Raw genomic sequence first — 20,992 nt, 5'->3', positions numbered from 1 at the left:
GACTTTGTCCATTTCTATCTCGGCGTGGATAGCACTGTGCTAATCATATGCTTAAAAACTTTGATAGAAAAGCAGACATTTGAGGTGAGCAGATCTAGAGTGTCGCTGGTGTTGAGAGTGCTCTATACAGGGGCTGCTTTCCACCTAAACTTGAGAACTACCCAGAGTGCTCTACTTCTTTTTTTGCATAATTTATTCGTCACTCTATGCCTGAAAGGGTATTCTTTTGACTTATACTGGGTGCGCCCTTGTGTCCGGACAACGCTATACCTCTCTGAAGAGCTCTAATTAGAGCGAAACACTGTGTCAGGAGTTGCTTTTAATCATTTCAGGTTAGCTTGATTGGTATTTTACCAATTCAAAGCTGTAATACTGTGCCTGGAGTGATAAATGGCTTTTGTCATTTTACAGATCGGCAAGGACAGCCCTGTGTTAGTCCTATGCTTAAAGACTTTGCTGTAAAATTGGTAAAAGACTTTGTCCATTTCTATCTCGGTGTGGATAGCACTGTGCTAATCCTATGCTTAAAAACTTTGATAGAAAAGCAGACATTTGAGGTGAGCAGATCTAGAGTGTCGCTGGTGTTGAGAGTGCTCTATACAGGGGCTGCTTTCCACCTAAACTTGAGAACTACCCAGAGTTCTCTACTTCTTTTTTTGCACAATTTATTCGTCACTCTATGCCTGAAAGGGTATTCTTTTGACTTATACTGGGTGCGCCCTTGTGTCTAGACAAAGCTATACCTCTCTGAAGAGCTCTAATTAGAGCGAAACACTGTGTCAGGGGTTTCTTTTACTCATTTCAGGTTGGCTTGATTGGTATTTTACCAATTAAAAGCTGTAATACTGTGCCTGGAGTGATAAATGGCTTTTGTCATTTTACAGCTCGGCAAGGACAGCCCTGTGTTAGTCCTATGCTTAAAGACTTTGCCGTACAAGTGGCAAAAGACTTTGTCCATTTCTATCTCGGCGTGGATAGCACTGTGCTAATCATATGCTTAAAAACTTTGATAGAAAAGCAGACATTTGAGGTGAGCAGATCTAGAGTGTCGCTGGTGTTGAGAGTGCTCTATACAGGGGCTGCTTTCCACCTAAACTTGAGAACTACCCAGAGTGCTCTACTTCTTTTTTTGCATAATTTATTCGTCACTCTATGCCTGAAAGGGTATTCTTTTGACTTATACTGGGTGCGCCCTTGTGTCCGGACAACGCTATACCTCTCTGAAGAGCTCTAATTAGAGCGAAACACTGTGTCAGGGGTTGCTTTTAATCATTTCAGGTTGGCTTGATTGGAATTTTACCAATTCAAAGCTGTAATACTGTGCCTGGAGTGATAAATGGCTTTTGTCATTTTACAGCTCGGCAAGGACAGCCCTGTGTTAGTCCTATGTTTAAAGACTTTGCTGTAAAAATGGCAAAAGACTTTGTCCATTTCTATCTCGGCGTGGATAGCACTGTGCTAATCCTATGCTTAAAAACTTTGATAGAAAAACAGACATTTGAGGTGAGCAGATCTAGAGTGTCGCTGGTGTTGAGAGTGCTCTATACAGGGGCTGCTTTCCACCTAAACTTGAGAACTACCCAGAGTTCTCTACTTCTTTTTTTGCATAATTTATTCGTCACTCTATGCCTGAAAGGGTATTCTTTTGACTTATACTGGGTGCGCCCTTGTGTCTGGACAAAGCTATACCTCTCTGAAGAGCTCTAATTAGAGCGAAACACTGTGTCAGGGGTTGCTTTTACTCCTTTCAGGTTGGCTTGATTGGTATTCTACCAATTCAAAGCTGTAATACTGTGTCTGGAGTGATAAATGGCTTTTGTCATTTTACAGCTGGGCAAGGACAGCCCTGTATTAGTCCTATGCTTAAAGACTTTGCTGTAAAAATGGCAAAAGACTTTGTCCATTTCTATCTCGGCGTGGATAGCACTGTGCTAATCCTATGCTTAAAAACTTTGATAGAAAAGCAGACATTTGAGGTGAGCAGATCTAGAGTGTCGCTGGTGTTGAGAGTGCTCTATACAGGGGCTGCTTTCCACCTAAACTTGAGAACTACCCAAAGTTCTTTACTTCTTTTTTTGCATAATTTATTGGTCACTCTATGCCTGAAAGGGTATTCTTTTGACTTATACTGGGTGCGCCCTTGTGTCTGGACAAAGCTATACCTCTCTGAAGAGCTCTAATTAGAGCGAAACACTGTGTCAGGGGTTGTTCTTAATCATTTCAGGTTGGCTTGATTGGTATTTTACCAATTCAAAGCTGTAATACTGTGCCTGGAGTGATAAATGGCTTTTGTCATTTTACAGCTCGGCGAGGACAGCCCTGTGTTAGTCATATGCTTAAAGACTTTGCTGTAAAAATGACAAAAGACTTTGTCCATTTCTATCTCGGCGTGGATAGCACTGTGCTAATCCTATGCTTAAAAACTTTGATAGAAAAGCAGACATTTGAGGTGAGCAGATCTAGAGTGTCGCTGGTGTTGAGAGTGCTCTATACAGGGGCTGTTTTCCACCTAAACTTGAGAACTACCCAGAGTTCTCTACTTCTTTTTTTGCATAATTTATTCGTCACTCTATGCCTGAAAGGGTATTCTTTTGACTTATGCTGGGTGCGCCCTTGTGTCTGGACAAAGCTATACCTCTCTGAAGAGATCTAATTAGAGCGAAACACTGTGTCAGGGGTTGCTTTTACTCATTTCAGGTTGGCTTGATTGGTATTTTACCAATTCAAAGCTGTAATGTGCCAGGAGTTATAAATGGCTTTTGTCATTTTACAGCTCGGCAAGGATAGCCCTGTGTTAGTCCTATGCTTAAAGACTTTGCTGTAAAAATGGCAAAAGAGTTTTTCCATTTCTATCTCGGCGTGGATAGCACTGTGCTAATCCTATGCTTAAAAACTTTGATACAAAAGCAGACATTTGAGCTGAGCAGATCTAGAGTGTCGCTGGTGTTGAGAGTGCTCTATACAGGGGCTGCTTTCCACCTAAACTTGAGAACTACCCAGAGTTCTCTACTTCTTTTTTTGCACAATGTATTCATCACTCCATGCCTGAAAGGGTATTCTTTTGACTTATACAGGGTGCGCCCTTGTGTCTGGACAAAGCTATACCTCTCTGAAGAGCTCTAATTAGAGCGAAACACTGTGTCAGGGGTTGCGTTTACTCATTTCAGGTTGGCTTGATTGGTATTTTACCAATTCAAAGCTGTAATACTGTGCCTGGAGTGATAAATGGCTTTTGTCATTTTACAGCTCGGCAAAGACAGCCCTGTGTTAGTCATATGCTTAAAGACTTTGCTGTAAAAATGGCAAAAGACTTTGTCCATTTCTATCTCGGCGTGGATAGCACTGTGCTACTCCTATGCTTAAAAACTTTGATAGAAAAGCAGACATTTGAAGTGAGCAGATCTAGAGTGTCGCTGGTGTTGAGAGTGCTCTATACAGGGGCTGTTTTCCACCTAAACTTGAGAACTACCCAGAGTTCTCTACTTCTTTTTTTGCATAATTTATTCGTCACTCTATGCCTGAAAGGGTATTCTTTTGACTTATACTGGGTGCGCCCTTGTGTCTGGACAAAGCTATACCTCTCTGAAGAGCTCTAATTAGAGCGAAACACTGTGTCAGGGGTTGCGTTTACTCATTTCAGGTTGGCTTGATTGGTATTTTACCAATTCGAAGCTGTAATGTGCCTGGAGTGAGAAATGGCTTTTGTCATTTTACAGCTCGGCAAGGACAGCCCTGTGTTATTCCTATGCTTAAAGACTTTGCTGTAAAAATGGCAAAAGAGTTTGTCCATTTCTACCTCGGCGTGGATAGCACTGTGCTAATCCTATGCTTAAAAACTTTGATACAAAAGCAGACATTTGAGCTGAGCAGATCTAGAGTGTCGCTGGTGTTGAGAGTGCTCTATACAGGGGCTGCTTTCCACCTAAACTTGAGAACTACCCAGAGTTCTCTACTTCTTTTTTTGCACAATGTATTCGTTACTCTATGCCTGAAAGGGTATTCTTTTGACTTATACTGGGTGCGCCCTTGTGTCTGGACAAAGCTATACCTCTCTGAAGAGCTCTAATTAGAGCGAAACACTGTGTCAGGGTTTGCTTTTAATCATTTCAGGTTGGCTTGATTGGTATTTTACCAATTCAAAGCTGTAATACTGTGCCTGGAGTGATAAATGGCTTTTGTCATTTTACAGCTCGGCAAGGACAGCCCTGTGTTAGTCCTATGCTTAAAGACATTGCTGTAAAAATGGCAAAAGATTTTGTCCATTTCTATCTCGAAGTGGATAGCACTGTGCTAATCCTATGCCTAAAAACTTTGATAGAAAAGCAGACATTTGAGATGAGCAGATCTAGAGTGTCGCTGGTGTTGAGAGTGCTCTATACAGGGGCTGCTTTCCACCTAAACTTGAGAACTACCCAGAGTTCTCTACTTCTTTTTTTGCATAATTTATTCGTAACTCTAGGCCTGAAAGGGTATTCTTTTGACTTATACTGGGTGTGCCCTTGTGTCTGGACAAAGCTATACCTCTCTGAAGAGCTCTAATTAGAGCGAAACACTGTGTCAGGGGTTGCTTTTACTCATTTCAGGTTGGCTTGATTGGTATTTTACCAATTCAAAGCTGTAATACTGTGCCTGGAGTGATAAATGGCTTTTGTCATTTTACAGCTCGGCAAAGACAGCCCTGTGTTAGTCCTATGATTATAGACTTTGCTGTAAAAATGGCAAAAGACTTTGTCCATTTCTATCTCGGCGTGGATAGCACTGTGCTAATCCTATGCTTAAAAACTTTGATAGAAAAGCAGACATTTGAGGTGAGCAGATCTAGAGTGTCGCTGGTGTTGAGAGTGCTCTATACAGAGGCTGCTTTTCACCTAAACTTGAGAACTACCCAGAGTTCTCTACTTCTTTTTTTGCATAATTTATTCGTCACTCTATGCCTGAAAGGGTATTCTTTTGACTTATACTGGGTGCGCCCTTGTGTCTGGACAAAGCTATACCTCTCTGAAGAGCTCTAATTAGAGCGAAACACTGTGTCAGGGGTTTCTTTTACTCATTTCAGGTTGGCTTGATTGGTATTTTACCAATTCAAAGCTGTAATACTGTGCCTGGAGTGATAAATGGCTTTTGTCATTTTACAGCTCGGCAAGGACAGCCCTGTGTTAGTCCTATGCTTAAAGACTTTGCTGTAAAAATGGCAAAAGACTTTGTCCATTTCTATCTCGGCGTAGATAGCACTGTGCTAATCCTATGCTTAAAAACTTTGATAGAAAAGCAGACATTTGAGGTGAGCAGATCTAGAGTGTCGCTGGTGTTGAGAGTGCTCTATACAGGGGCTGCTTTCCACCTAAACTTGAGAACTACCCAGAGTTCTCTACTTCTTTTTTTGCATAATTTATTCGTCACTCTATGCCTGAAAGGGTATTCTTTTGACTTATACTGGGTGCGCCCTTGTGTCTGGACAAAGCTATACCTCTCTGAAGAGCTCTAATTAGAGCGAAACACTGTGTCAGGGGTTGCTTTTGCTCATTTCAGGTTGGCTTGATTGGTATTTTACCAATTCAAAGCTGTAATACTGTGCCTGGAGTGATAAATGGCTTTTGTCATTTTACAGCTCGGCAAGGACAGCCCTGTGTTAGTCCTATGCTTAAAGACTTTGCTGTAAAAATGGCAAAAGACTTTGTCCATTTCTATCTCGGCGTGGATAGCACTGTGCTAATCCTATCCTTAAAAACTTTGATACAAAAGCAGACATTTGAGGTGAGCAGATCTAGATGTCGCTGGTGTTGAGAGTGCTCTATACAGGGGCTGCTTTCCACCTAAACTTGAGAACTACCCAGAGTTCTCTACTTTTTTTTTTTGAACAATTTATTCGTCACTCTATGCCTGAAAGGGTATTCTTTTGACTTATACTGGGTGCGCCCTTGTGTCTGGACAAAGCTATACCTCTCTGAAAAGCTCTAACTAGAGCGAAACACTGTGTCAGGGGTTGCTTTTACTCCTTTCAGGTTGGCTTGATTGGTATTCTACCAATTCAAAGCTGTAATACTGTGTCTGGAGTGATAAATGGCTTTTGTCATTTTACAGCTCGGCAAGGACAGCCCTGTATTAGTCCTATGCTTAAAGACTTTGCTGTAAAAATGGCAAAAGACTTTGTCCATTTCTATCTCGGCGTGGATAGCACTGTGCTAATCCTATGCTTAAAAACTTTGATAGAAAAGCAGACATTTGAGGTGAGCAGATCTAGAGTGTCGCTGGTGTTGAGAGTGCTCTATACATGGGCTGCTTTCCACCTAAACTTGAGAACTACCCAAAGTTCTCTACTTCTTTTTTTGCATAATTTATTGGTCACTCTATGCCTGAAAGGGTATTCTTTTGACTTATACTGGGTGCGCCCTTGTGTCTGGACAAAGCTATACCTCTCTGAAGAGCTCTAATTAGAGCGAAACACTGTGTCAGGGGTTGCTTTTACTCATTTCAGGTTGGCTTGATTGGTATTTTACCAATTCAAAGCTGTAATACTGTGCCTGGAGTGATAAATGGCTTTTGTCATTTTACAGCTCGGCAAGGTCAGCCCTGTGTTAGTCCTATGCTTAAAGACTTTGCTGTACAAGTGGCAAAAGAGTTTGTCCATTTCTATCTCGGCGTGGATAGCACTGTGCTAATCCTATGCTTAAAAACTTTGATATAAAAGCAGACATTTGAGGTGAGCAGATCTAGAGTGTCGCTGGTGTTGAGAGTGCTCTACACAGGGGCTACTTTCCACCTAAACTTGAGAACTACCCAGAGTTCTCTACTTCTTTTTTTGCACAATTTATTCGTCACTCTATGCCTGAAAGGGTATTCTTTTGACTTATACTGGGTGCGCCCTTGTGTCTAGACAAAGCTATACCTCTCTGAAGAGCTCTAATTAGCGCGAAACACTGTGTCAGGAGTTTCTTTTACTCATTTCAGGTTGGCTTGATTGGTATTTTACCAATTAAAAGCTGTAATACTGTGCCTGGAGTGATAAATGGCTTTTGTCATTTTACAGCTCGGCAAGGACAGCCCTGTGTTAGTCCTATGCTTAAAGACTTTGCTGTACAAGTGGCAAAAGACTTTGTCCATTTCTATCTCGGCGTGGATAGCACTGTGCTAATCATATGCTTAAAAACTTTGATAGAAAAGCAGACATTTGAGGTGAGCAGATCTAGAGTGTCGCTGGTGTTGAGAGTGCTCTATACAGGGGCTGCTTTCCACCTAAACTTGAGAACTACCCAGAGTGCTCTACTTCTTTTTTTGCATAATTTATTCGTCACTCTATGCCTGAAAGGGTATTCTTTTGACTTATACTGGGTGCGCCCTTGTGTCCGGACAACGCTATACCTCTCTGAAGAGCTCTAATTAGAGCGAAACACTGTGTCAGGAGTTGCTTTTAATCATTTCAGGTTGGCTTGATTGGTATTTTACCAATTCAAAGCTGTAATACTGTGCCTGGAGTGATAAATGGCTTTTGTCATTTTACAGCTCGGCAAGGACAGCCCTGTGTTAGTCCTATGCTTAAAGACTTTGCTGTAAAATTGGTAAAAGACTTTGTCCATTTCTATCTCGGTGTGGATAGCACTGTGCTAATCCTATGCTTAAAAACTTTGATAGAAAAGCAGACATTTGAGGTGAGCAGATCTAGAGTGTCGCTGGTGTTGAGAGTGCTCTATACAGGGGCTGCTTTCCACCTAAACTTGAGAACTACCCAGAGTTCTCTACTTCTTTTTTTGCACAATTTATTCGTCACTCTATGCCTGAAAGGGTATTCTTTTGACTTATACTGGGTGCGCCCTTGTGTCTAGACAAAGCTATACCTCTCTGAAGAGCTCTAATTAGAGCGAAACACTGTGTCAGGGGTTTCTTTTACTCATTTCAGGTTGGCTTGATTGGTATTTTACCAATTAAAAGCTGTAATACTGTGCCTGGAGTGATAAATGGCTTTTGTCATTTTACAGCTCGGCAAGGACAGCCCTGTGTTAGTCCTATGCTTAAAGACTTTGCCGTACAAGTGGCAAAAGACTTTGTCCATTTCTATCTCGGCGTGGATAGCACTGTGCTAATCGTATGCTTAAAAACTTTGATAGAAAAGCAGACATTTGAGGTGAGCAGATCTAGAGTGTCGCTGGTGTTGAGAGTGCTCTATACAGGGGCTGCTTTCCACCTAAACTTGAGAACTACCCAGAGTGCTCTACTTCTTTTTTTGCATAATTTATTCGTCACTCTATGCCTGAAAGGGTATTCTTTTGACTTATACTGGGTGCGCCCTTATGTCCGGACAACGCTATACCTCTCTGAAGAGCTCTAATTAGAGCGAAACACTGTGTCAGGGGTTGCTTTTAATCATTTCAGGTTGGCTTGATTGGAATTTTACCAATTCAAAGCTGTAATACTGTGCCTGGAGTGATAAATGGCTTTTGTCATTTTACAGCTCGGCAAGGACAGCCCTGTGTTAGTCCTATGCTTAAAGACTTTGCTGTAAAAATGGCAAAAGACTTTGTCCATTTCTATCTCGGCGTGGATAGCACTGTGCTAATCCTATGCTTAAAAACTTTGATAGAAAAACAGACATTTGAGGTGAGCAGATCTAGAGTGTCGCTGGTGTTGAGAGTGCTCTATACAGGGGCTGCTTTCCACCTAAACTTGAGAACTACCCAGAGTTCTCTACTTCTTTTTTTGCATAATTTATTCGTCACTCTATGCCTGAAAGGGTATTCTTTTGACTTATACTGGGTGCGCCCTTGTGTCTGGACAAAGCTATACCTCTCTGAAGAGCTCTAATTAGAGCGAAACACTGTGTCAGGGGTTGCTTTTACTCCTTTCAGGTTGGCTTGATTGGTATTCTACCAATTCAAAGCTGTAATACTGTGTCTGGAGTGATAAATGGCTTTTGTCATTTTACAGCTCGGCAAGGACAGCCCTGTATTAGTCCTATGCTTAAAGACTTTGCTGTAAAAATGGCAAAAGACTTTGTCCATTTCTATCTCGGCGTGGATAGCACTGTGCTAATCCTATGCTTAAAAACTTTGATAGAAAAGCAGACATTTGAGGTGAGCAGATCTAGAGTGTCGCTGGTGTTGAGAGTGCTCTATACAGGGGCTGCTTTCCACCTAAACTTGAGAACTACCCAAAGTTCTTTACTTCTTTTTTTGCATAATTTATTGGTCACTCTATGCCTGAAAGGGTATTCTTTTGACTTATACTGGGTGCGCCCTTGTGTCTGGACAAAGCTATACATCTCTGAAGAGCTCTAATTAGAGTGAAACACTGTGTCAGGGGTTGCTTTTACTCATTTCAGGTTGGCTTGATTGGTATTTTACCAATTCAAAGCTGTAATACTGTGCCTGGAGTGATAAATGGCTTTTGTCATTTTACAGCTCGGCAAGGTCAGCCCTGTGTTAGTCCTATGCTTAAAGACTTTGCTGTACAAGTGGCAAAAGACTTTGTCCATTTCTATCTCGGCGTGGATAGCACTGTGCTAATCCTATGCTTAAAAACTTTGATATAAAAGCAGACATTTGAGGTGAGCAGATCTAGAGTGTCGCTGGTGTTGAGAGTGCTCTACACAGGGGCTACTTTCCACCTAAACTTGAGAACTACCCAGAGTTCTCTACTTCTTTTTTTGCACAATTTATTCGTCACTCTATGCCTGAAAGGGTATTCTTTTGACTTATACTGGGTGCGCCCTTGTGTCTGGACAAAGCTATACATCTCTGAAGAGCTCTAATTAGAGCGAACCACTGTGTCAGGGGTTGCTTTTACTCATTTCAGGTTGGCTTGATTGGTATTTTACCAATTCAAAGCTGTAATACTGTGCCTGGAGTGATAAATGGCTTTTGTCATTTTACAGCTCGGCAAGGACAGCCCTGTGTTAGTCCTATGCTTAAAGACTTTGCTGTAAAATTGGTAAAAGACTTTGTCCATTTCTATCTCGGTGTGGATAGCACTGTGCTAATCCTATGCTTAAAAACTTTGATAGAAAAGCAGACATTTGAGGTGAGCAGATCTAGAGTGTCGCTGGTGTTGAGAGTGCTCTATACAGGGGCTGCTTTCCACCTAAACTTGAGAACTACCCAGAGTTCTCTACTTCTTTTTTTGCACAATTTATTCGTCACTCTATGCCTGAAAGGGTATTCTTTTGACTTATACTGGGTGCGCCCTTGTGTCTAGACAAAGCTATACCTCTCTGAAGAGCTCTAATTAGAGCGAAACACTGTGTCAGGGGTTGCTTTTACTCATTTCAGGTTGGCTTGATTGGTATTTTACCAATTAAAAGCTGTAATACTGTGCCTGGAGTGATAAATGGCTTTTGTCATTTTACAGCTCGGCAAGAACAGCCCTGTGTTAGTTCTATGCTTAAAGACTTTCCTGTAAAAATGGCAAAAGACTTTGTCCATTTCTATCTCGGCGTGGATAGCACTGTGCTAATCCTATGCTTAAAAACTTTGATAGAAAAGCAGACATTTGAGGTGAGCAGATCTAGAGTGTCGCTGGTGTTGAGAGTGCTCTATACAGGGGCTGCTTTCCACCTAAACTTGAGAACTACCCAGAGTTCTCTACTTCTTTTTTTGCATAATTTATTCGTCACTCTACGCCTGAAAGGGTATTCTTTTGACTTATACTGGGTGCGCCCTTGTGTCTGGACAAAGCTATACCTCTCTGAAGAGTTCTAATTAGAGCGAAACACTGTGTCAGGGGTTGCTTTTACTCATTTCAGGTTGGCTTGATTGGTATTTTACCAATTCAAAGCTGTAATACTGTGCCTGGAGTGATAAATGGCTTTTGTCATTTTACAGCTCGGCAAGGACAGCCCTGTGTTAGTTCTATGCTTAAAGACTTTGCTGTAAAAATGGCAAAAGACTTTGTTCATTTCTATCTCGGCGTGGATAGCACTGTGCTAATCCTATGCTTAAAAACTTTGATAGAAAAGCAGACATTTGAGGTGAGCAGATCTAGAGTGTCGCTGGTGTGGAGAGTGCTCTATACAGGGGCTGTTTTCCACCTAAACTTGAGAACTACCCAATGTTCTCTACTTCTTTTTTTGCATAATTTATTCGTCACTCTATGCCTGAAAGGGTATTCTTTTGACTTATACTGGGTGCGCCCTTGTGTCTGGACAAAGCTATACCTCTCTGAAGAGCTCTAATTAGAGCGAAACACTGTGTCAGGGGTTCTTTTACTCATTTCAGGTTGGCTTGATTGGTATTTTACCAATTCAAAGCTGTAATGTGCCTGGAGTGATAAATGGCTTTTGTAATTTTACAGCTCGGCAAGGACAGCCCTGTGTTAGTCCTATGCTTAAAGACTTTGTCCATTTCTATCTCGGCGTGGATAGCACTGTGCTAATCATATGCTTAAAAACTTTGATATAAAAGCAGACATTTGAGGTGAGCAGATCTAGAGTGTCTCTGGTGTTCAGAGTGCTCTATACAGGGGCTGCTTTCCACCTAAACTTGAGAACTACCCAGAGTTCTCTACTTCTTTTTTTGCACAATTTATTCGTCACTCTATGCCTGAAAGGGTATTCTTTTGACTTATACTGGGTGCGCCCTTGAGTCTGGACAAAGCTATACATCTCTGAAGAGCTCTAATTAGAGCGAAACACTGTGTCAGGGGTTGCTTTTACTCATTTCAGGTTGGCTTGATTGGTATTTTACCAATTCACAGCTGTAATACTGTGCCTGGAGTGATAAATGGCTTTTGTCATTTTACAGCTCGGCAAGGACAGCCCTGTGTTAGTTCTATGCTTAAAGACTTTGCTGTAAAAATGGCAAAAGACTTTGTCCATTTCTATCGCGGCGTGGATAGCACTGTGCTAATCCTATGCTTAAAAACTTTGATAGAAAAGCAGACATTTGAGGTGAGCAGATCTAGAGTGTTGCTGGTGTTGAGAGTGCTCTATACAGGGGCTGCTTTCCACCTAAACTTGAGAACTACCCAGAGTGCTCTACTTCTTTTTTTGCATAATTTATTCGTCACTCTATGCCTGAAAGGGTATTCTTTTGACTTATACTGGGTGCGCCCTTGTGTCTGGACAACGCTATACCTCTCTGAAGAGCTCTAATTAGAGCGAAACACTGTGTCAGGGGTTGCTTTTAATCATTTCAGGTTGGCTTGATTGGTATTTTACCAATTCAAAGCTGTAATACTGTGCCTGGAGTGATAAATGGCTTTTGTCATTTTACAGCTCGGCGAGGACAGCCCTGTGTTAGTCATATGCTTAAAGACTTTGCTGTAAAAATGACAAAAGACTTTGTCCATTTCTATCTCGGCGTGGATAGCACTGTGCTAATCCTATGCTTAAAAACTTTGATAGAAAAGCAGACATTTGAGGTGAGCAGATCTAGAGTGTCGCTGGTGTTGAGAGTGCTCTATACAGGGGCTGTTTTCCACCTAAACTTGAGAACTACCCAGAGTTCTCTACTTCTTTTTTTGCATAATTTATTCGTCACTCTATGCCTGAAAGGGTATTCTTTTGACTTATACTGGGTGCGCCCTTGTGTCTGGACAAAGCTATACCTCTCTGAAGAGCTCTAATTAGAGCGAAACACTGTGTCAGGGGTTGCTTTTACTCATTTCAGGTTGGCTTGATTGGTATTTTACCAATTCAAAGCTGTAATGTGCCAGGAGTTATAAATGGCTTTTGTCATTTTACAGCTCGGCAAGGACAGCCCTGTGTTAGTCCTATGCTTAAAGACTTTGCTGTAAAAATGGCAAAAGAGTTTTTCCATTTCTATCTCGGCGTGGATAGCACTGTGCTAATCCTATGCTTAAAAACTTTGATACAAAAGCAGACATTTGAGCTGAGCAGATCTAGAGTGTCGCTGGTGTTGAGAGTGCTCTATACAGGGGCTGCTTTCCACCTAAACTTGAGAACTACCCAGAGTTCTCTACTTCTTTTTTTGCATAATTTATTCGTCACTCTATGCCTGAAAGGGTATTCTTTTGACTTATACAGGGTGCGCCCTTGTGTCTGGACAAAGCTATACCTCTCTGAAGAGCTCTAATTAGAGCGAAACACTGTGTCAGGGGTTGCGTTTACTCATTTCAGGTTGGCTTGATTGGTATTTTACCAATTCAAAGCTGTAATACTGTGCCTGGAGTGATAAATGGCTTTTGTCATTTTACAGCTCGGCAAAGACAGCCCTGTGTTAGTCATATGCTTAAAGACTTTGCTGTAAAAATGGCAAAAGACTTTGTCCATTTCTATCTCGGCGTGGATAGCACTGTGCTAATCCTATGCTTAAAAACTTTGATAGAAAAGCAGACATTTGAGGTGAGCAGATCTAGAGTGTCGCTGGTGTTGAGAGTGCTCTATACAGGGGCTGTTTTCCACCTAAACTTGAGAACTACCCAGAGTTCTCTACTTCTTTTTTTGCATAATTTATTCGTCACTCTATGCCTGAAAGGGTATTCTTTTGACTTATACTGGGTGCGCCCTTGTGTCTGGACAAAGCTATACCTCTCTGAAGAGCTCTAATTAGAGCGAAACACTGTGTCAGGGGTTGCGTTTACTCATTTCAGGTTGGCTTGATTGGTATTTTACCAATTCGAAGCTGTAATGTGCCTGGAGTGATAAATGGCTTTTGTCATTTTACAGCTCGGCAAGGACAGCCCTGTGTTATTCCTATGCTTAAAGACTTTGCTGTAAAAATGGCAAAAGAGTTTGTCCATTTCTACCTCGGCGTGGATAGCACTGTGCTAATCCTATGCTTAAAAACTTTGATACAAAAGCAGACATTTGAGCTGAGCAGATCTAGAGTGTCGCTGGTGTTGAGAGTGCTCTATACAGGGGCTGCTTTCCACCTAAACTTGAGAACTACCCAGAGTTCTCTACTTCTTTATTTGCACAATGTATTCGTTACTCTATGCCTGAAAGGGTATTCTTTTGACTTATACTGGGTGCGCCCTTGTGTCTGGACAAAGCTATACCTCTCTGAAGAGCTCTAATTAGAGCGAAACACTGTGTCAGGGTTTGCTTTTAATCATTTCAGGTTGGCTTGATTGGTATTTTACCAATTCAAAGCTGTAATACTGTGCCTGGAGTGATGAATGGCGTTTGTCATTTTACAGCTCGGCAAGGACAGCCCTGTGTTAGTCCTATGCTTAAAGACATTGCTGTAAAAATGGCAAAAGATTTTGTCCATTTCTATCTCGAAGTGGATAGCACTGTGCTAATCCTATGCTTAAAAACTTTGATAGAAAAGCAGACATTTGAGATGAGCAGATCTAGAGTGTCGCTGGTGTTGAGAGTGCTCTATACAGGGGCTGCTTTCCACCTAAACTTGAGAACTACCCAGAGTTCTCTACTTCTTTTTTTGCATAATTTATTCGTAACTCTATGCCTGAAAGGGTATTCTTTTGACTTTTACTGGGTGCGCCCTTGTGTCTGGACAAAGCTATACCTCTCTGAAGAGCTCTAATTAGAGCGAAACACTGTGTCAGGGGTTGCTTTTACTCATTTCAGGTTGGCTTGATTGATATTTTACCAATTCAAAGCTGTAATACTGTGCCTGGAGTGATAAATGGCTTTTGTCATTTTACAGCTCGGCAAAGACAGCCCTGTGTTAGTCCTATGATTATAGACTTTGCTGTAAAAATGGCAAAAGACTTTGTCCATTTCTATCTCGGCGTGGATAGCACTGTGCTAATCCTATGCTTAAAAACTTTGATAGAAAAGCAGACATTTGAGGTGAGCAGATCTAGAGTGTCGCTGGTGTTGAGAGTGCTCTATACAGAGGCTGCTTTTCACCTAAACTTGAGAACTACCCAGAGTTCTCTACTTCTTTTTTTGCATACTTTATTCGTCACTCTATGCCTGAAAGGGTATTCTTTTGACTTATACTGGGTGCGCCCTTGTGTCTGGACAAAGCTATACCTCTCTGAAGAGCTCTAATTAGAGCGAAACACTGTGTCAGGGGTTTCTTTTACTCATTTCAGGTTGGCTTGATTGGTATTTTACCAATTCAAAGCTGTAATACTGTGCCTGGAGTGCTAAATGGCTTTTGTCATTTTACAGCTCGGCAAGGACAGCCCTGTGTTAGTCCTATGCTTAAAGACTTTGCTGTACAAGTGGCAAAAGACTTTGTCCATTTCTATCTCGGCGTGGATAGCACTGTGCTAATCATATGCTTAAAAACTTTGATAGAAAAGCAGACATTTGAGGTGAGCAGATCTAGAGTGTCGCTGGTGTTGAGAGTGCTCTATACAGGGGCTGCTTTCCACCTAAACTTGAGAACTACCCAGAGTGCTCTACTTCTTTTTTTGCATAATTTATTCGTCACTCTATGCCTGTAAGGGTATTCTTTTGACTTATACTGGGTGCGCCCTTGTGTCTGGACAACACTATACCTCTCTGAAGAGCTCTAATTAGAGCGAAACACTGTGTCAGGGGTTGCTTTTAATCATTTTAGGTTGGCTTGATTGGTATTTTACCAATTCAAAGCTGTAATACTGTGCCTGGAGTGATAAATGGCTTTTGTCATTTTACAGCTCGGCAAGGACAGCCCTGTGTTAGTTCTATGCTTAAAGACTTTGCTGTAAAAATGGCAAAAGACTTTGTTCATTTCTATCTCGGCGTGGATAGCACTGTGCTAATCCTATGCTTAAAAACTTTGATAGAAAAGCAGACATTTGAGGTGAGCAGATCTAGAGTGTTGCTGGTGTTGAGAGTGCTCTATACATGGGCTGCTTTCCACCTAAACTTGAGAACTACCCAGAGTTCTCTACTTCTTTTTTTGCATAATTTATTCGTCACTCTATGCCTGAAAGGGTATTCTTTTGACTTATACTGGGTGCGCCCTTGTGTCTGGACAAAGCTATACCTCTCTGAAGAGCTCTAATTAGAGCGAAACACTGTGTCAGGGGTTGCTTTTAATCATTTCAGGTTGGCTTGATTGGTATTTTACCAATTCAAAGCTGAAATACTGTGCCTGGAGTGATAAATGGCTTTTGTCATTTTACAGCTCGGCAAGGACAGTCCTGTGTTAGTCATATGCTTAAAGACTTTGCTGTAAAAATGGCAAAAGACTTTGTCCATTTCTATCTCGGCGTGGATAGCACTGTGCTAATCGTATGCTTAAAAACTTTGATAGAAAAGCAGACATTTGAGGTGAGCAGATCTAGAGTGTCGCTGGTGTGGAGAGTGCTCTATACAGGGGCTGTTTTCCACCTAAACTTGAGAACTACCCAATGTTCTCTACTTCTTTTTTTGCATAATTTATTCGTCACTCTATGCCTGAAAGGGTATTCTTTTGACTTATACTGGGTGCGCCCTTGTGTCTGGACAAAGCTATACCTCTCTGAAGAGCTCTAATTAGAGCGAAACACTGTGTCAGGGGTTGCTTTTACTCATTTCAGGTTGGCTTGATTGGTATTTTACCAATTCAAAGCTGTAATGTGCCTGGAGTGATAAATGGCTTTTGTCATTTTACAGCTTGGCAAGGACAGCCCTGTGTTAGTCCTATGCTTAAAGACTTTGTCCATTTCTATCTCGGCGTGGATAGCACTGTGCTAATCATATGCTTAAAAACTTTGATATAAAAGCAGACATTTGAGGTGAGCAGATCTAGAGTGTCTCTGGTGTTCAGAGTGCTCTATACAGGGGCTGCTTTCCACCTAAACTTGAGAACTACCCAGAGTTCTCTACTTCTTTTTTTGCACAATTTATTCGTCACTCTATGCCTGAAAGGGTATTCTTTTGACTTATACTGGGTGCGCCCTTGAGTCTGGACAAAGCTATACATCTCTGAAGAGCTCTAATTAGAGCGAAACACTGTGTCAGGGGTTGCTTTTACTCATTTCAGGTTGGCTTGATTGGTATTTTACCAATTCAAAGCTGTAATACTGTGCCTGGAGTGATAAATGGCTTTTGTCATTTTACAGCTCGGCAAGGACAGCCCTGTGTTAGTTCTATGCTTAAAGACTTTGCTGTAAAAATGGCAAAAGACTTTGTCCATTTCTATCGCGGCGTGGATAGCACTGTGCTAATCCTATGCTTAAAAACTTTGATAGAAAAGCAGACATTTGAGGTGAGCAGATCTAGAGTGTTGCTGGTGTTGAGAGTGCTCTATACAGGGGCTGCTTTCCACCTAAACTTGAGAACTACCCAGAGTGCTCTACTTCTTTTTTTGCATAATTTATTCGTCACTCTATGCCTGAAAGGGTATTCTTTTGACTTATACTGGGTGCGCCCTTGTGTCTGGACAACGCTATACCTCTCTGAAGAGCTCTAATTAGAGCGAAACACTGTGTCAGGGGTTGCTTTTAATCATTTCAGGTTGGCTTGATTGGTATTTTACCAATTCAAAGCTGTAATACTGTGCCTGGAGTGATAAATGGCTTTTGTCATTTTACAGCTCGGCGAGGACAGCCCTGTGTTAGTCATATGCTTAAAGACTTTGCTGTAAAAATGACAAAAGACTTTGTCCATTTCTATCTCGGCGTGGATAGCACTGTGCTAATCCTATGCTTAAAAACTTTGATAGAAAAGCAGACATTTGAGGTGAGCAGATCTAGAGTGTCGCTGGTGTTGAGAGTGCTCTATACAGGGGCTGTTTTCCACCTAAACTTGAGAACTACCCAGAGTTCTCTACTTCTTTTTTTGCATAATTTATTCGTCACTCTATGCCTGAAAGGGTATTCTTTTGACTTATACTGGGTGCGCCCTTGTGTCTGGACAAAGCTATACCTCTCTGAAGAGCTCTAATTAGAGCGAAACACTGTGTCAGGGGTTGCTTTTACTCATTTCAGGTTGGCTTGATTGGTATTTTACCAATTCAAAGCTGTAATGTGCCAGGAGTTATAAATGGCTTTTGTCATTTTACAGCTCGGCAAGGACAGCCCTGTGTTAGTCCTATGCTTAAAGACTTTGCTGTAAAAATGGCAAAAGAGTTTTTCCATTTCTATCTCGGCGTGGATAGCACTGTGCTAATCCTATGCTTAAAAACTTTGATACAAAAGCAGACATTTGAGCTGAGCAGATCTAGAGTGTCGCTGGTGTTGAGAGTGCTCTATACAGGGGCTGCTTTCCACCTAAACTTGAGAACTACCCAGAGTTCTCTACTTCTTTTTTTGCATAATTTATTCGTCACTCTATGCCTGAAAGGGTATTCTTTTGACTTATACAGGGTGCGCCCTTGTGTCTGGACAAAGCTATACCTCTCTGAAGAGCTCTAATTAGAGCGAAACACTGTGTCAGGGGTTGCGTTTACTCATTTCAGGTTGGCTTGATTGGTATTTTACCAATTCAAAGCTGTAATACTGTGCCTGGAGTGATAAATGGCTTTTGTCATTTTACAGCTCGGCAAAGACAGCCCTGTGTTAGTCATATGCTTAAAGACCTTGCTGTAAAAATGGCAAAAGACTTTGTCCATTTCTATCTCGGCGTGGATAGCACTGTGCTAATCCTATGCTTAAAAACTTTGATAGAAAAGCAGACATTTGAGGTGAGCAGATCTAGAGTGTCGCTGGTGTTGAGAGTGCTCTATACAGGGGCTGTTTTCCACCTAAACTTGAGAACTACCAGGAGTTCTCTACTTCTTTTTTTGCATAATTTATTCGTCACTCTATGCCTGAAAGGGTATTCTTTTGACTTATACTGGGTGCGCCCTTGTGTCTGGACAAAGCTATACCTCTCTGAAGAGCTCTAATTAGAGCGAAACACTGTGTCAGGGGTTGCGTTTACTCATTTCAGATTGGCTTGATTGGTATTTTACCAATTCGAAGCTGTAATGTGCCTGGAGTGATAAATGGCTTTTGTCATTTTACAGCTCGGCAAGGACAGCCCTGTGTTATTCCTATGCTTAAAGACTTTGCTGTAAAAATGGCAAAAGAGTTTGTCCATTTCTACCTCGGCGTGGATAGCACTGTGCTAATCCTATGCTTAAAAACTTTGATACAAAAGCAGACATTTGAGCTGAGCAGATCTAGAGTGTCGCTGGTGTTGAGAGTGCTCTATACAGGGGCTGCTTTCCACCTAAACTTGAGAACTACCCAGAGTTCTCTACTTCTTTATTTGCACAATGTATTCGTTAAACTATGCCTGAAAGGGTATTCTTTTGACTTATACTGGGTGCGCCCTTGTGTCTGGACAAAGCTATACCTCTCTGAAGAGCTCTAATTAGAGCGAAACACTGTGTCAGGGTTTGCTTTTAATCATTTCAGGTTGGCTTGATTGGTATTTTACCAATTCAAAGCTGTAATACTGTGCCTGGAGTGATGAATGGCGTTTGTCATTTTACAGCTCGGCAAGGACAGCCCTGTGTTAGTCCTATGCTTAAAGACATTGCTGTAAAAATGGCAAAAGATTTTGTCCATTTCTATCTCGAAGTGGATAGCACTGTGCTAATCCTATGCTTAAAAACTTTGATAGAAAAGCAGACATTTGAGATGAGCAGATCTAGAGTGTCGCTGGTGTTGAGAGTGCTCTATACAGGGGCTGCTTTCCACCTAAACTTGAGAACTACCCAGAGTTCTCTACTTCTTTTTTTGCATAATTTATTCGTAACTCTATGCCTGAAAGGGTATTCTTTTGACTTTTACTGGGTGCGCCCTTGTGTCTGGACAAAGCTATACCTCTCTGAAGAGCTCTAATTAGAGCGAAACACTGTGTCAGGGGTTGCTTTTACTCATTTCAGGTTGGCTTGATTGGTATTTTACCAATTCAAAGCTGTAATACTGTGCCTGGAGTGATAAATGGATTTTGTCATTTTACAGCTCGGCAAAGAAAGCCCTGTGTTAGTCCTATGATTATAGACTTTGCTGTAAAAATGGCAAAAGACTTTGTCCATTTCTATCTCGGCGTGGATAGCACTGTGCTAATCCTATGCTTAAAAACTTTGATAGAAAAGCAGACATTTGAGGTGAGCAGATCTAGAGTGTCGCTGGTGTTGAGAGTGCTCTATACAGAGGCTGCTTTTCACCTAAACTTGAGAACTACCCAGAGTTCTCTACTTCTTTTTTTGCATAATTTATTCGTCACTCTATGCCTGAAAGGGTATTCTTTTGACTTATACTGGGTGCGCCCTTGTGTCTGGACAGAGCTATACCTCTCTGAAGAGCTCTAATTAGAGCGAAACACTGTGTCAGGGGTTTCTTTTACTCATTTCAGGTTGGCTTGATTGGTATTTTACCAATTCAAAGCTGTAATACTGTGCCTGGAGTGATAAATGGCTTTTGTCATTTTACAGCTCGGCAAGGACAGCCCTGTGTTAGTCCTATGCTTAAAGACTTTGCTGTACAAGTGGCAAAAGACTTTGTCCATTTCTATCTCGGCGTGGATAGCACTGTGCTAATCATATGCTTAAAAACTTTGATAGAAAAGCAGACATTTGAGGTGAGCAGATCTAGAGTGTCGCTGGTGTTGAGAGTGCTCTATACAGGGGCTGCTTTCCACCTAAACTTGAGAACTACCCAGAGTGCTCTACTTCTTTTTTTGCATAATTTATTCGTCACTCTATGCCTGTAAGGGTATTCTTTTGACTTATACTGGGTGCGCCCTTGTGTCTGGACAACGCTATACCTCTCTGAAGAGCTCTAATTAGAGCGAAACACTGTGTCAGGGGTTGCTTTTAATCATTTTAGGTTGGCTTGATTGGTATTTTACCAATTCAAAGCTGTAATACTGTGCCTGGAGTGATAAATGGCTTTTGTCATTTTACAGCTCGGCAAGGACAGCCCTGTGTTAGTCCTATGCTTAAAGACTTTGCTGTAAAAATGGCAAAAGACTTTGTCCATTTCTATCTCGGCGTGGATAGCACTGTCCTAATCCTATGCTTAAAAACTTTGATAGAAAAGCAGACATTTGAGGTGAGCAGATCTAGAGTGTCGCTGGTGTTGAGAGTGCTCTATACAGGGGCTGCTTTCCACCTAAACTTGAGAACTACCCAGAGTTCTCTACTTCTTTTTTTGCATAATTTATTCGTCACTCTATGCCTGAAAGGGTATTCTTTTGAATTATACTGGGTGCGCCCTTGTG

Source organism: Triturus cristatus, chromosome 8, assembly GCF_964204655.1.
Source record: "Triturus cristatus chromosome 8, aTriCri1.1, whole genome shotgun sequence".
Taxonomy (NCBI): domain Eukaryota; kingdom Metazoa; phylum Chordata; class Amphibia; order Caudata; family Salamandridae; genus Triturus; species Triturus cristatus.
The sequence above is the reverse complement of the archived record's forward strand: the minus strand, read 5'-3'. Positions refer to the sequence as shown.